Source organism: Lathyrus oleraceus, chromosome 2 (genome assembly GCF_024323335.1).
Source record: "Lathyrus oleraceus cultivar Zhongwan6 chromosome 2, CAAS_Psat_ZW6_1.0, whole genome shotgun sequence".
NCBI lineage: Eukaryota > Viridiplantae > Streptophyta > Magnoliopsida > Fabales > Fabaceae > Lathyrus > Lathyrus oleraceus.
In genome coordinates, this window is record NC_066580.1 from 173,853,600 (window position 1) to 173,871,174 (window position 17,575).

Genomic DNA, 17,575 nt, shown 5'->3' on the forward strand with positions numbered 1-17,575 from the left:
ATATTTGCGCCCCAAGGCCTTCAAATCAACAATACTCCTTCACTTGGTCATGTGGGTCCAACAATTCATGTTATGGAAGAAGTTGTCGAGAATAGGTTTGAAGATGGTTATAATATTGGTCTCAATGATCAGAACAACCTCAAACTCCAAAGAAGGCTAGCCCAGCGGTGAACCAATCACGAGAGAGCTTCATCTACACTGACAATCATTTGGCTATTTCAGCATTTTCATTTGTATTTTCTTTCCATGTTAAGTACTTATCTGCTTTTAAGCATTGTTGTTTTCTTTTAATGGTAATATTAATGAAGTGATCATGCATTTTTCGAATCAATCGTATTAACCCATTTTCCATTATTATCAAAACAAAACAAGAGAAAACAGACCAATGCTTAACCGTTAGAACGCGATCTAAACACTCATTTGATAAAACAAACCTCAACCAATCAAACATATATTTTCTATCCCCCGTGTGATTGAAAACCTTTTCACAAATGGAAATAGCTTAGTCCATTCTAATGCATACACAAACTAGCGCTTAAGCCTCCCATGAACGAGCATACAACCAAATCCTTAAACTGCTAAAACGCAATCAAACATAATCCTTTCTACCACAAAACAAACAAACGCTAAGTCTTCCATCCCCGAGCAAACAATCCAATGTTTAAACCGTTAGAATGTGACGTAAACATTCATTCTCTAAAGTCAACCAACCAACACTCATTTTCTACTAAGAGCTACATAACTTTGAGTTCTCCATCGCACTTGGAGATATGGAGGAGCGAGATTCATCGTCTCATCAAGCATTATAACAAAAAACACCAAAAATATCTTTTGTCTTTCCTAGAACTACGTAGCTTTGAATTTCTCATTATACCTGAGGATACGTAGGAGTAAGACTCGCAATCTTGTCAAGCACTCTGACAAAAACATTTTTGTGACCCCTTTTATGTTCCTTTTACATTCTTTATCATTCTAAGAAAACAAATAACATTAGCTAACTTTCAATCTCAAATCTAACTAAAAGGTTTCCGTTGAGAACAACAGATGTAAGGGGTACTAATACATTCCCCTCGCGTAATCGAGTCCTAAACCCGGATGTGGTTGCGATGAACATTTTCTTTTTAAAGGTTTTATCAATATTTTCCCCTTTGTCTTTTGGATTAAGTAATGTTCGGTCATGACTCTGTTTGAATCAATTTTTTCCGCGACTTTTTGAATGATCGTATTAGTTCAATTTGCGATGAATGTTAACTTTTTTATTTTTTTCTTCTATCTTCTTATTTTTGTTATTTGTATCATTATGTATTTCTCGTTGGTTCTTATGAAATTATTGGGGCTTTCTGATTATTGGCTTCATGAGATAGGCTCTATACCTGAGTCTGAGGAAAACCATAGGATTAAGATGGTGGTTATGTAGTGTTTGGCCTGTGAGACATCGGACTCGTTGAGTTGATGCGAGAACCTCAATCGTATGAGATCCCTCAGAAGTATTACTTTGTTACGATTAGTTATTCTGGCGGTAATATTTTGAGCCTCGATCCAAGATTTTAAGGACCTTTTAGAACCTTGGAGTCAATGGTTGAGTAGTATGGACCTATAAGACTTAGGACTCGTTGGGTCGATACGAAGACCTCAGTCGGAGTAGATTCTCTTGGAAATATGATTCTCTAATGATTATTCATTATGGAAACTATATTCCTAAGAAGGATCCATGACTCTGGAACCTACAAACCGTAGAGCCTACCCATGGGGTTCCATTAATCATATATACTAGTTTTTTACCCGTTGCTATGAATGACCTGAGAAAACGATGAACTTGTGATCCTGAACATGGCATTGCATTCATTCACATATTATTGCATCTGCACTTTTCATCATGCATTATATATCATTTTATACAACCAAAAAATCTCATCCATTATTTGTCCAAAATCGGAAGTTGATTTCCCAACACTCGTATCTGACTTGAAGAAGCATTCAGAGGACCGCAGATTCGTCGGAGCAAAGCCATGATGCGCTAAGAGAAGATGTTGACTTGATGAAGAATAATATAGACCAACCTAAATAGGCCATGATAGTTTTATAAAATAGAGAGGACAACGTTTAACGGACTACAGTTACTGAGAATGTCATTCCACCTCAAGTAAATAATCTTAAGCCTGTGCGGATCCCAATTAAGAACTCTACTACAAGAACGTCACACTGTCCAAGATGGGTATTCCTCTTATCATGATGCTATGGAGTATCATAGTTTTGCATTCTGCTTACCAAACTCCCAAGGGACAAGCTTGGTGGTTAATACTGGACATCCACAAGATGATGAGATTGTTGAAAGATGTTGCATGCTAGAGAAAAGACTTAAAGCCATATAAGGGCGACATACTTTTGATCTTAATGCTTTAAACGAGTGTTTAGTACCTAGCCTGGTAATACCCATGAAGTTAAAGATACCGGATTTTGAAAAGTGCAGAGGGGATAGTTATCCAAAGCATCATTTGGTGATGTTTTTCTGAAAAATGACCTCTTATGCTCAAGACGATAAGCTAATGATTCACTTTTTTCAAGAGAGTTTGATTGAAGCGTCGTTGAGCTGGTATATGAAGTTGGAAAGAAGCCATATTCAGTCATGGGAGGACCTAGCTAACACCTTTTTGAAGTAGTGCAAATACAATTTGGACATGGCTTCTGATTGCATGCAGTTGAGAGCCATATCTCAGGGAAGTAATGAATCCTTCAAAGGGTATTCCCAAAGATGAAGAGAGTTGGCGGCTTCCGTTCAACCACCACTCTTAGAGAAAGAATTGGTTCACTTATTCATGAATACCTTGAAAACTCCGTATTTTGAAAGGATGATAGACAATGTGATATCACACTTCGCCCACTTGGTTTCAATTGGAGAACGCACCGAGAGCATGCTCAAAACTGGAAGACTTCAAGGCACTTCAAGTTGTCTGAGCAATGAGAGTGAATCCCTTAGCGATTGACAAGACGAAGAGAAGGATGAAATTAATGCAGTCTGGGAAACTCCACAAGCTCCATATCATACACCATTATCTCCACATGGTCAATATCCTACAAAACGAGGACCTCCTCAGTATCAACAACAGATTCCCCATAGCAGTCATATTGATGACAATATACTCCACGCCAACAACATCAACACTCCCGACCACAACTAAGAAAACCATAAAGGAATATTGATCCTCTTCCAATGACATATAATCAAGTACTACCATATTTGATCAAAAGTGGACTAATAGTGCCAAAGGAACCAAGTCCAGTGCTTCCTCGAAACCCACCAGGCTTTGACGCCAATGCCCGATGTGACTTCCATGTTGGGGAACAAGGGCACTCAACTGAAGATTGTAAGGTGCTCAAGAGTATGATACATACTCTTCTTGACTCTAAGATGTTCATATTTGCGCCCCAAGGCCTTCAAATCAACAATACTCCTTCACTTGGTCATGTGGGTCCAACAATTCATGTTATGGAAGAAGTTGTCGAGAATAGGTTTGAAGATGGTTATCATATTGGTCTCAATGATCAGAACAACCTCAAACTCCAAAGAAGGTTAGCCCAGCGGTGAACCAATCACAAGAGAGCTTCATCTACACTGACAATCATTTGGCTATTTCAGCATTTTCATTTGTATTTTCTTTGCATGTTAGGTACTTATCTTCTTTTAAGCATTGTTGTTTTCTTTTAATGGTAATATTAATGAAGTGATCATGCATTTTTCGAATTAATCGTATTAACCCATTTTCCATTATTATCAAAACAAAATAAACAAAAAAACATTTCTCCCATTCATTTCTCAAATTGTTGTTTTAGTAAAGATTGGAGGGAGGATGACGAATATAACATACCAATAATTGTTAACGGTATGCTTTCAGATAAAATACTACTGATGATGTACATGTATTATTTTTTCAAATCCCCGAACACTAGAAAGATAAGGAGTTAGTCCCTAGTTAACCACTTCGAGCCTAAAAGTAGGTATTTCTTTCAGATCTAAAAACCCTTATGCTTAACCTGGGATAAGGTAATGTTTAGTCAATCATACTATGCATTTTAATTACAAGATGAAATATCCCATTTGGGGATCAACCACATGTTATTCTTCTCGCACATTATGAGGTGTCAAAGGAACCAAGAAAAATCCAAAAGTTATGACAGTTGTTCTTAAATAACCAATGACTTGGAAGTCACACACATTTCAAAACCAAAATAAATAAAGAGAAAAAAAGCCCGCTAAGTCGAACACCCCTAAGAGGTGACTTAGGCAAAAATTAAGGCAATCTCGGTGGACTAAAAGCTTCAAAAGGAGGTCCAGTAAAAAATTAAGAATACAAAAAAAATCAATCAAAAGAGGTCATGTAAATCCTCAGCAAAAACAAAACAAGATTCGGTGACCACCATGTCAAGAATCAAAGGGTCGCCGATACCCATAAAACAAATAAACAAACAAACAAGGTGACTGTCATTTCAAGAAAAACTTGAATATTCATTTTCACTCTTACACCGTCGAAATATCTTGGAAGATGAATGTGTGTGTTGAATTAACTGAACATAGGACTGAAGATCATCACGAAGAAGGGGTGGGTTAAAATAAATTTGAGCCTTATATCCTTTGTTTCAATAACCATGAACCAGGCCACGTTACAACCCTGAAAAACCTAATTGAAGCAGAGTTTATTATTAAAGCATACTACAACAAGGTTGTGTAAACTAACTCTTAGAGATTTTCTAACCATCTACATTAGTATCATATTCTCGTTGTATCTTTCACAGACTAGCTAAATCAGCATTGTGTTTGGACTAATGGTTCACTCTTCATGCACAATCACATCATTACAATAAATGATGTTTTCAAAACTTGCATGGATATCACATTAAAATTATCATTTTTGAATGAACAATTTTAATTGCAAGCAAGTACTTGACACCAGGGAAATTCTAACAAGAAGCAATCAAATAGGAACTTGATCATTTAACAATGATGACCAGAATCATGTGTTGGTGTAAGCCCTAGAGGCCAATACTTTCGGTACTTGTATCGAATTATTTATTAATAATAAAAGGCTTTTTCTTTATTATGTTTGTCTAATAAAGTCCCTAGAATAGATAGCCCATTTAATGTATCAAGTGTGATTTAATCATGAGATCATATTAAACATAAGGACACTATTCTTAAAGTATCCATAGTCGAGCTTTATTGTGAAGTGGGATAACATTAAAGCATTAAGACTATTAGGTATATAGACTGATGATCACATCTCATGGATCATGGATAAGGAGTTATCAAGTCTTAAACATAAGTATGAATACTAAGAGTAATATTTATACTGGATTGACCCGTTTTAAGAATACTATATAGAATGTTATGCAAAGTGTCATAAGTTATTCTCATGGTGATAATGGTGTATACAACTCTTCGACCTGAAACCACTATGGACCCTAGATGTAGAGTCGAGTGCCTTATTGCTGATCGAACATTGTCTATAACTAGATGACCATAAAGACAGTTGATGGGTACTCCACGAAGCATGCTAAGGGACATGAGTGACCTAGATGGAATTTTCCCATACTGCTGTAAGACCCCCATTTTGACCCTAAGATCCCTCATGCAATTTCATCATAGGCATTAGCATTGGGATCATATCTTGGCATCCTCCTTACCCATTTTCATTGGGTTTTTTTTGGGAGAGATCACCAAGCACTTTGTGATTATATCATACTTGTATTTTATCATTTCACTAACCAAAATACCAAAAATATGTCTTTGCATCCATTTAATTCTTTTGTAGGTAGGGGCATTGATCTCATTGATTCATTGATCACATCTAGGGTTTGAGACCCTCATGAACAAAGAGCACAATCAAGAATTGATTAAATAATGGTTATGAACATCATATATGAGTCCTAATTGTTTATACATGTTATGTTGATCAAGTTTGCTTCAAGAGTTTGAGGGTGATTTTCCTTATAAACCCTAGTTTGACTAGGTATCTTGAGTAACTTCTTCTACAAGCTATATCAACAATTGATAAAATTTCTCAAGGGAAACTTAAAATTTCATCATCTTATGCATATATGATCTACCATGAGCCAAGAAAGTCAAGATAATTGGAAGTTAGCAAGTTGGTTGATGGTGGTTGGCCAGACGAATTCATCTGATCAAAACTGGGTCTCCCTAGACCCTATCTCCTACAAATTTCACCATATGAAAATGATTCCAAGATAAAACATACAATAAATGACATTATAAACAACTTTCATGTTGAGACCTATAGCTAGTTTTGCTTGGAAAGTCATTTTCTATGTTAAAACATTATAGGTCATTTTGTTTAAACCCTAATTTGAAAGTCAACTTCCTAAGGCCATAACTTGCTCAATTTTTATGAGATGAAATATTTCCAAGTTGCACAATCAAATTAAATGTGTCTAATTGAATTTTTATGTTTGGAGTGAGAGCTAATTCAACTTCTTTGCACAAGTGATATGAGGCTACATTATAGGTCACTTTTGACCTATACCATTGATCAAGTGATTTTGCCAAACTTCAAAAATGCTTAACTCTATCATTTCAAATCCAAATGCATGAAATTTGTGACTATTTTGAAGGTATTTGAGAGAGCTACAACGTTTATGAAGATACTTTTCTCATTTGAAGCTCCCATAAAAAGTTAAGCAAGGTGGAATATTGAGACATGTGGCTTGACACTTAGAAATTTTTTGATATGTCAAAAATTTCCAAACTTCCACCTCAAATATCTCCAAGTTCCAAGCTCCAAATGAAAAAGTGTTCAACATCAAACTTGTTCCTCTTGACCTCACCTTTCTAAAGAGATAAAATTCATGCATTTTGGATGAGAAATGCATAGGCTGCACATGGCTTAAACAGGCTGGTATCATGTGTCATGGATCAAACTTCAAACAACAATGCACACTTGCCTTGCAATCCAATCCATCTCCAATGCATCTGAACTTCATTTTGGACTTTCAAACAATCATTTCATGGGCCTATGCACGCCCATGCACCATGCTTTCATCATTTGCCAATTTTGGAAAGTAAGAGTAAATGTGCAAATATCAACCAATTCCCCTATAAATACAGTTGCTTATGCTCAGAATTATCACACACACTGCACCAGCTTTGAATCCCCACAGAAAACCCTTTACATTGAGAGGATAAACCTAAAAAATTCAGTTGAATTTGAGCTTGAATCTCCACTGTTTTGGAATTCAATTCTCCAGGAGTCCATTGACTCTAAGCCATTCCATTCCTCTTCTGCAAGTAATTGAAGTGAAGCCAAGCATGATTCAGATCAAGTTCTAGCAAGCTCAGACCTCCATTGAAGGTGATTTTCTGAATTTTTCAACTCCTCGATTCTCCTTATTTCTTGCTCAATTCTCCTGATTATTGTGTTGGCTGAAGTCCTACCAATGTAGGTAAGGTGTTTGAGTTGCTTTGAGGCTAAATCGAAGCAACTCAGATCATGAACCTCATTTTTCAATTCCACATATCTCTCAATATAGTTGTAATTGGAAGAAATGGAGGTGATATTCATGCTCAGTGATGTTTTCTCTTTAAAATCATGTCGCTGTTTGAAATTTTGGTGATGGTTCATGATGACCAGTCTGGCGAGGCTCGCCAAAGAAGTCAACCGGAGCTCTGGCTCCGGTGATGAGTTGTCTTTGGTCTAAACCGTGTGATCCATTTCTCACGTTATAATCTCAGTTGTTCCTTTTGATTAACATGTTTGCAGCGCAGTTGACTCACGTGTTGGTGGAACGCGCGTTGTGGATCATCAGATCTGTCACCTCAAATAATGAGGGAGGTCTGATGGTCCACGTATTTTTGATTTTTTTTATTTTCATTTTAATTCCATTTTTTTCAATAATTCATAATAAATTTAATATTGATCCAAAAAATATGGGACTTCCACCATATATTTTCAAATATTTTTCTCTTTCATATTCTGAATTAAAAATATTTTTTGGATCATTATTAATATTTTTCATGAATTAATAGATTTTTCATTTTTTTTAATTGTTCAAAAATATTTTTAAGTGTCCAAAAATAATGAATTTTTTTATCCAAGGTCCTTTGACCTTGTTTGACCTATGATAAATCACATGGCTATTTATTTGGTGTTTTGATGTGATTTTAGGATTTGGACAAAACATATTTGAATTTAATATATTATTTTAATATATTTAATTGAATAAATGCCATTTTAATTATGTTGACCATTTGGATTGACTTATTTGAGTTTCTCATTTGTTGTTGGGCCTTGGTCAAGGTTGATTTGACTTTGTCAAGTTAATATTATTGGATTTAGGGGATTGGTGGAATGTACATTCCATCTCCCAAAATGAATGAATAATATTTATTTGGTAAAAGTCCTCCTTTGACCAATTTGTGATCTCATTCATCCTTTTCCCTTTCCCTCCTCATCTAATTCCCCTTCTCAATCCATTCATTTCAATTGGACAATGTCATCTCAAAGTCCTAATCCTAGTTGATTGAAAGATTAACATGAGTATGGATGAAATTAGGCCACACATTTGCATATTTTTGTGTGTGGTATGTTTAATGAGCATAGTTCTTAATATTATGTCTCCAACATGCATTAGCACCAAAAGTTTATTGCCCAGCCTCAAATAGTTGTGACTTCTACACAAGTCCAATTACGAATTCTTAACATAGCGTTAAATTTGTGACATAAAAGGCATAAGCATTCTAGTTAGTGAGATTGTAAGTCTCCCCTCTTCCATGGTATTGTATGGAAACTTGGCCTTCTTTCCTTCCTTTGGAAGATGTTTTGGTTTAAGGATCATGCTTGTGGCAAGTGGGTTGAGTGTTCTCCAAAGAATGTCTTGAAATCAAAAAGCAAAACAAAACTAACTATTAACTTACTAACCATTAACTTTTACTTTCAAGCTTTTATTCTTAATGCAATTTATTTCTATTGTTCTATTATCATTTGTCATTGTACATATCATTCTAATTATTTATGTTTATGCAATTTTCACTTTGTCCACTTGGACCATATTATGTGATATACTTTGTTTCTTTGTTTGTTTGATTGGTCTTTGGCCATTAATGCACATAATAATAACAAAAACCCTAAAAGATTCTTGAGTGGACTGTTGTTTTGATCTTGCCCCAATTGGACTTAGAACTTAGGCAACATTCCTTTGCTAATGGACTTGGCCAATGCCAATTTATTGAAGAACCAAAAACTTGCAAGTTTGCATTCATCTGATACACCATTCAAGATCTCTCCAGATTCATCAGCAACATTGATCATTATGAAGCTGTTATGTTGAACCTGTGACTTATGGAATTCATCTGCTACATGGGCTATTCTGAAGAAGATCATGAAGTGGATAAGCTTGGATGAAGCCATCTTTATTTGATGCCTTTTCTCTTCAAGATTGATATAATTGTGCATTTGTGTGTTGCTTGATTCTAAAAAGTCCAAAGGAATTATGGGTTTCTATTGACATATTTGTCTATTGGATTGCTCCCATTTGGTCAGATCTTTTCAACTTTAAACTTTTAAATTTTTGTGCATAGGGTATTCCCTTCATCTTCTCCCCATTTGTTTAATTTCAAAATCTCTCCCTCCATTTTTTAAAACCTTCTTTGTGTGAACTACTTTTGTTCTAAACTTTGACCACTTTGCAAAAAGATAGAAACTTTAGCCTTATGCCATTGCATTTTTAAACTCATTTTTCTTAAATAAAATTTGTAAATGAACTTAACTATACTTGACTTAAACTTTCAAAAAGCCAAAAAGAACTAACTCATTCAAACCATTTTTAGGCCTTTGTGCCTTTCAAGCTTAATTTTTATTAAAACCAACATACTCACTTTGAAATTTCTAGCACGAACTACGAGGTTTTGATCCCTCATTTTTATGTTGATACGTAGGCACAAGACCAAAGGTCTTGTCAAACACAAAAGTATAATTAATCAATTCTTTCCTCATCCTTCCATTCTATTTGTTTGTAAACATCACTTTGCACAAAATACATATGCACACAAAAGGGATCCCTAGGAGTACCTATGACACTTTGGGTGCTAACATCTTCCCTCTATGTAACCAACCCCCTTACCCGTGATCTCTGATTTTTATTAGTTTTTATTTGAAAACTTCTTACTATTTGGGTTTTGTTCGTACTTTTTCCCTTTTCCCTTAGAAACAATAAAAGCGGGGTGGCGACTCTTGATAGTTGATGTATGTGTGATATAATCTGGTTGTTGTGCTTGGTGATCTCTGAGTGGTGAGATAAGTTCTAACCCGAACTTGAGTGCAATTAAGATAGGAGGATGGTATAGTCATGTTCGACTTGTGTGGAGTAGTCCTTAACAAGTTGGCTTGAGATCCATCTGCTTAGTGGAGACTCCTTTGGATTTGGAAATGTCACACAAGTATTTTTGGTTAGGCATGACTATTTCAAATTGGGTCTGAGAAGCCAAGGACCTTAGAATACCCAACCCGTCTTGGCCTATTTAGGACGTAGTGCAGAAACTGTTCAGGTGTAGACTTGATAACAGTTGTTACGCGATACTACACTCAGACGAGTTTCTCTTGAGAATATTATGGGTCGATGAGTCAGTCATCTTAACCTGTAATATCCGATAGATGGAATTAACACTCTGGGAACTTTTCAGAACATGATCTACAGGTTTTTATCCTTAGTTCACTCCTTTGGGATGGTTCTTACCCAGATTCCATGCTCGTGACTTGCAACAAACCCTTGATTCTTGGTTGATCCAATCAAGTCTTGTCAATATCAATGGAACTTGGGTGTTGATAAGGTGTAAACCATAATCCACCAAAATGGATGATTGATCTTGACAATGACTTGATTCATCCTTTGACCTTTGTTTTCCTTGTGTGTGATCCCTTACTTGTGATTGTTGCATTCATACATTTCATGCGCATCATAAAATTCATCACACAAAATTTCAAGGAACTAAGGTATCATTTGCAAATATTTTCAGACCATGGATTGTGGATGAAGGAACACTAAGAAGTACAGTTTCAGATGTCCAAACTTGAAAGAGTTAAGGAAGCTAGCATCTTTTGTATTAGATCCCTTGGACTTTAAACAACGTCATGGGAAGCTTCTGTCCATCTTGTCTGCTGATGTAGTTGAAGGACTCTTAAGTGTGTTGGTGCAGTTCTATGATCCTATCTACCATTGTTTCACTTTCCCAGATTTTCAGCTTGTGCCTACCTTGGAGGAGTATTCTCATCTTTTGGGGATACCTGTTTCTAGTAGAGTTCCTTTTAGTGGATTGGAGGAGATCCCCCGATTTAGTATTATTGTTGAAGCTCTTCACTTGAAGAAGTCTGAGATAGAGGCTCATTGGGTGAAGAAAGGAGGGTTATTTGGGTTGCCATCTGTTTTCCTCATCAAGGAAGCTACCACTTTTGCTCAAGCTGGTAGTGTGGACGCTTTTGAAGCTATCTTTGTGTTGCTCATCTATGGATTAGCTTTGTTCACTAACATTGACGGTTTTGTTGATGTTAACGCCATTAGACTTTTCTTGATTGGGAATCATGTGTCTACTTTGTTGGGTGATATGTATTTCTCTTTGCATCTAAGGAATTCTAAGGGTGGTGAAACTATTGTCTGTTGCATTCCTCTTTTGTACAAGTGGTTTATTTCGCACTTGCCTCGGACGCCTGCTTTTGTGGAGAACAAACAATGTCTAAGGTGGTCTCAGAGACTTATGTCTCTCACTAATGATGATATAGTTTGGTATGATCCGTCCTTAAGCAGTTTGGAGATTATTGATAGTTGTGGTGAATTCTCTAATGTGCCTCTCATTGGTACACAAGGAGGAATTAACTACCACCCTGCTTTGGCTCGTCGTCAACTTGGGTTCCCCTTAAGAGACAAACCTAATAACATGTTGTTAGAAGGTCTTTTCTATCCAGAGGGTAAAGATCCCCAACATTTGAAGCAGAAGATTGTGCATGCTTGGCATAATGTGCATAGGAAAGGAAGATCCGAGCTTGGTCCGTGCAATTGTGTAGCTTTGGAAGCTTATACTCTTTGGGTAAAGAAGAGAGCTTTGGAATTGAAGATGACTTATCCTTATGAAAGACCTATGTATATGGTTGTGGTTGAGCCATTAACTCTCCCTAACCAAGATATAGAGGAGTTGGAAGATGCGCTCATCAAGATGAAGCAAGAGAAGGACATGTGGGAAGAGCGTTTCCATACTTTGAGCATGAAGAGTTGTTATTGGAGTCTAAGGAAAAAGATGCACTGATTGAGCTACTTGAAGACCGAGTGACGAAGAGACAGAGAGAGCCAAAAGTTTCATCTTCTAGCATGCCTTAGCCTTTTGTTGCTTGGAAGAAGATTCTTGACCAGCTTGTCCTTGAGAAGACTCAGATGAAGGCTTCTTTTGAGACCGAGATCCGTCGCATTCGAAGGAAGTATGCGCCTTCAGCCAGATCTTCTGACATTGTTGTTAGGGATCCTTAGGATGACTAGTCTCCTTTTCTCTTGTATATTTTATTTTGGTTTCTGAAATTGTACCCAGTGTAATCCTTCCAATTATATAAATGAAAAGATATTTTTGGTCATATAAAATTGTTGCCATTTCAAATGATATAGTAAGTTCCTTGGAAAATATAATAATCAGACATTGCATTTCATGCATCATTTGCATAAGCAGGTTTTTGTCAGGTGTCTGATTGGTTTTCTTCTGTGCTTTAGCCAAGCTGACTCACCGGTACAACACTCGAGCCAATCATTCAAAGATCATGGAACACCTTGAGCAAGAGAACCGAGACTTGAAGGAGGAGGTTGCCAGGCTGACTTCCATGATGGAGTCAGTTCTTGCTGCCCATAGCCAAGCTTCTCCAACTCCTGCAACTCCACCCGCGAGGACCGTTATCTCTGAAGTGGTTACCTCTACAGTGCCTGCTACCACCGCCCACTTCGCTCTGAATCTACCTGCTGGATTCCCTTGGGGAATGCCACCTAATTTTATGCCAGAGGGTTTCGCTCCCACTTTTGCTTCCATGCTGGCATCTAGCTCGGTCATGTTTGTGCCACCTCTCATTGTGCATACTTTGTCGCGTGTTGAAGATACCATCTATCACTCCGAGCCATCTGAGGGCCCGAACGTCTATGAGAAGATGGATGAGATGAAGGACCAATTCCTTAAGCTGCACAAGGAACTAAAAACGCTGAGAGGCAAAGATCTGTTTGGGAAGAGTGTTTTTGAACTGTGCTTAGTGCCCAGTGTGAAAGTCCCTATGAAATTCAAAGTGCCTGACTTTGAGAAGTATAAGGGAAACTCATGTCCACTTAGTCATCTTGTTATGTATGCACGCAAGATGTCAACACAGACAGATAATGATCAACTGCTGATTCACTATTTCCAGGATAGCCTGATAGGTGCTGCGCTCCGATGGTATATGGGGTTAGATAGTGCAAGCATCCGCACTTTCAATGATCTCGGAGAGGCTTTCGTAAAACAGTATAAATACAACGTGGATATGGCGTCGGATAGGGACCAGCTGAGGTCTATGTCTCAGAAAGATAAGGAGACATTCAAAGAGTATGCCCAACATCGTTGATCGCTAGTGCCCCAGTGAATTTACCGAGATGGTAAACATGGGGATGAGACTTGAAGAAGGGGTCCGTGAAGGACGATTGTTGAAAGAAGAGGCGTCAACTAGCAAGAAGTATGGGAGTAATTTTAGCAAGAGGAAGGACAATGAAACAAATGCAATAAGCAGTGGGAGGCAGAGGAGGCCTCAAGTCAGAAGAAATCCACCACCCCGTCAACATCATCATCATCAAGTATCATCCGTCATTCCAGTATTCTCCAATCAGCAAACAACACCAACTTAACAACAACAACAACATCAGTATCAAAATCAACATGAACAACAACAGCTGCAACAAAGAACAAACACCTGCAACAACAACAATTCCAACAACAATCATCACCAACAACAAAACTTTGAGAGGAAGAAGGTCTCTTTCGACCCGATTCCTATATCATATTCCGAACTGTACCCATCTTTAGTCCTCAAGAATTTGATTCAACCGAGGAATCCACCGCAGATACCAGAACCAATTCCTTGGTGGTATAAACCCGAACTTCGTTGTGCTTTTCACTAGGGTGCACCTGGGCACGATATCGAGAATTATTATCCGCTGAAGTATGAGGTGCAAAAGCTTATGAAGAGTGGCATGGTGTCTTTTGAAGACCGCACGCCTAATGTGAAAGCTAATCCTTTGCCCGCTCATGGGAATACCTCAGTGAATATGGTGGACAGTTGTCCTGGTGAATACAAAGTTTTTGATGTCCGGTTTATCCGAGGATCCTTGGTGCAGATACACAAGGACATCTGTTTGGTGAGTGAATGTGAACATGATCACGATGGTTATGATATTTGTAGTGTGAACCCAAGGGGTATGTTGTTGTGAAAAGGGACATCCAACGCCTGATGGATGAAGGCATGATTCAGATTTGTCAATCTCGTCATGAAGATGACGATGTTAATGTCATTGTTCACGTTTTCAAACAACCAGAGCGGTTGGCAATACAATATGATAGCAGCAATAGCCAGAACGTCAGCAATAGATTAGTTTCTCCGTTAGTAATACGGTTGGCGGGCCCAGTACCGTATGCATCTGATAAAGCTGTACCGTATCAATACAATGCTACGATGATAGAGAAAGGTCAAAAGGTCCCGTTGCCTACGACCAATTCAGTAGTGAGCATTGCAGATGTTACGAAGGTGACCCGTAGTGGTCGAGTTTTTGGACCAGTTGTCCCTGAGAATAGAGAAGAATTGATTGTTGGTAAGAAGGCGGAGGTGCCTAGTGTAGATCCTGTCGGCTGTTCAAGAGATAAGTCTGGCGAATCCAGCAATATGAAAACCAATAGTGAAAATGATGAGGTACTCCGTCTGATCAAGAGGAGTAAATTCAACGTGGTTAAGCAGTTTCTCCAGACCCTCTCGAAGATTTCCGTGTTGTCTCTGCTTTTAAATTCTGAAGCCCACAGAGAAGCACTACAGAGAGTTCTCGAGCAGGCATACGTGGAGCAAGATGTTACTGTGGCCCAATTTGATCATATTGTAGCTAACATCACTTCATGCAATAATTTGAGCTTTTGCGATGAAGAACTCCCTGAGGAGGGAAGAAATCACAATCTGGCTTTGCACATTTCGATGAATTGCAAAGAAGATGCTTTGTCAACATGCTTGTTGACACCGGTTCGTCACTCAATGTGCTTCCGAAGTCAACTTTGTTGAAGTTATCTTACCAAGGAGCTCCCATGAGGTACAGTAGGGTGATTGTCAAAGCCTTTGATGGCTCGCACAAAACGGTAATTGGTGAAGTGGACCTTCCAGTTAAGATAGATCCGAGGGATTTTCATATTACTTTTCAAGTAATGGATATCCACTCGGCCTACAGCTGTTTATTGGGGAGGCCATGGATTCATGAGGCAGGGGCCGTTACTTCCACTCTGCACCAGAAGCTCAAATTTGTCAAGAATGGCAAGTTGGTGATTGTGGGAGGTCAGAAAGCGCTGTTGGTCAACCATATGTCATCTTTTTCCTATGTAGAAGCTGAGGATGAGGTTGGAACACCGTTCCAAGCCTTATCTATTGCTGCTGAGAAGAGAGTTGGGGCACCTATGTCCTCTCTGAAAGATGCGCAGAAGATTGTTGAAGAGGGTCCTATTGATCAGTGGGGGCGAATGGTAGAGGTCGCCGACAACAAAGGAAGAATTGGTTTGGGGTTCCAGAAGGGCTCATCGACCGTTATATCAGAAGAGATACAACTCAGTTTCCGTAGCTGAGGGTTCATTCATGGGAATGAACAACACTTAGCTGCTGTGCTAGAGGACAATGAAGAGGAAGACTGCACCAACTTTGTGACGCATGGACAGACATGCAACAATTGGACTGATGTTGATATTCCTATTATTTTGCATCGTTCTAAATAATTGCTTTTTATTTTAAAATCCTTCTCCTATGCCTAAGGGAGAAGTGAACATTGTTTGGGCATTTTAAATTGATCATCAATAAAGTTAATTCTATTCATCCACATCTTTGATGTTTATTTTTACTTTTTTCTTATTTCTGAAAATGGTAATCACAAAAAACATGAATAAACAATATAATTGTCACATCTGCATAATATTTGGTCACAAATTCACTTCCCTAAAATAAAAAAATCAAATCATTATGCAGGTTGGTTCCTAACCCCATTGAATACAATGATCCTTCTCCTTCTCCAAATTTTGATTTCCCTGTGTTTGAAGCCGAGGAGGAAAGTGGGTGAGGATTTGTCTCGTCTTCTTGAGCAAGATGAAAAGATTATTCAGTCGTTTGAAGAGCAGATTGAGCTAGTCAACTTGGGTTCCGAAGATGATGTGAAGGAAGTCAAGATTGGGTCTCGACTGTACCCAGATGCTAAGAAGGGGTTGATTGATCTTCTTCGAGAGTATTCAGATGTGTTTGCTTGGTCCTATCAAGACATGCCTGGTTTGGATTCTGATATTGTGAAGCATAGATTGCCATTGAAGCCAGAATGCCCGCCAGTCAAACAAAAGTTAAGAAGAACGCATCCTGATATGGCTGTGAAGATCAAAGAGGAAGTGCAGAAGCAGATTGATGCCAGTTTCCTTATAACTGCTGAGTATCCATAATGGGTGGCTAATATTGTGCATGTGCCTAAGAAAGATGGAAAAGTCTGCATGTGTGTTGACTATAGAGATTTGAATAAAGCCAGTCCGAAAGATGATTTCCCTCTGCCACACATTGCTATGTTGGTAGACAATACTGCTAAATTCAAAGTATTTTCGTTTATGGATGGATTTTCCGGACATAATCAGATTAAGATGGCACCCGAGGATATGGAGAAGACCACATTCATTACACCCTTGGGAACATTCTGTTATAGAGTGATGCCTTTCGGTCTAAAGAATGCTGGTGCAACTTACCAGAGAGCAATGAATACTCTTTTTCATGATATGATGCATAAAGAGATCGAGGTTTATGTCGATGACATGATTGCTAAATCAACTGATGAAGAAGAACATGTTGAGCATTTGTTGAAGCTATTCCTGCATTTGAGGAAGTATAAACTCCGCTTGAATCCCAATAAGTGTACTTTTGGTGTTCGTTCTGGTAAGTTGTTGGGCTTTATTGTCAGCGAGAAAGGTATTGAAGTTGATCCTGCCAAGGTCAAACAAATACAAGAGATGTCTGCGCCCAAAACTGAGAAACAAGTCAGAGGTTTTCTCGGTCGCTTGAATTATATTTCCAGATTCATTTCCCACATGACTGCCACATGTGCGCCTAAATTCAAGCTTCTTCGGAAAGATCAGTCTTGTGATTGGACCGAAGACTGCCAGAAAGCATTTGATAGAATCAAAGAGTATTTGCTTGAGCCTCCGATTTTGTCTCCACCTGTTGAAGGAAGACCGTTGATCATGTATTTGACTGTGCTCGAAGATAGTATGGGTTGTGTTCTTGGTCAGCAAGATGAGACTAGGAAGAAAGAA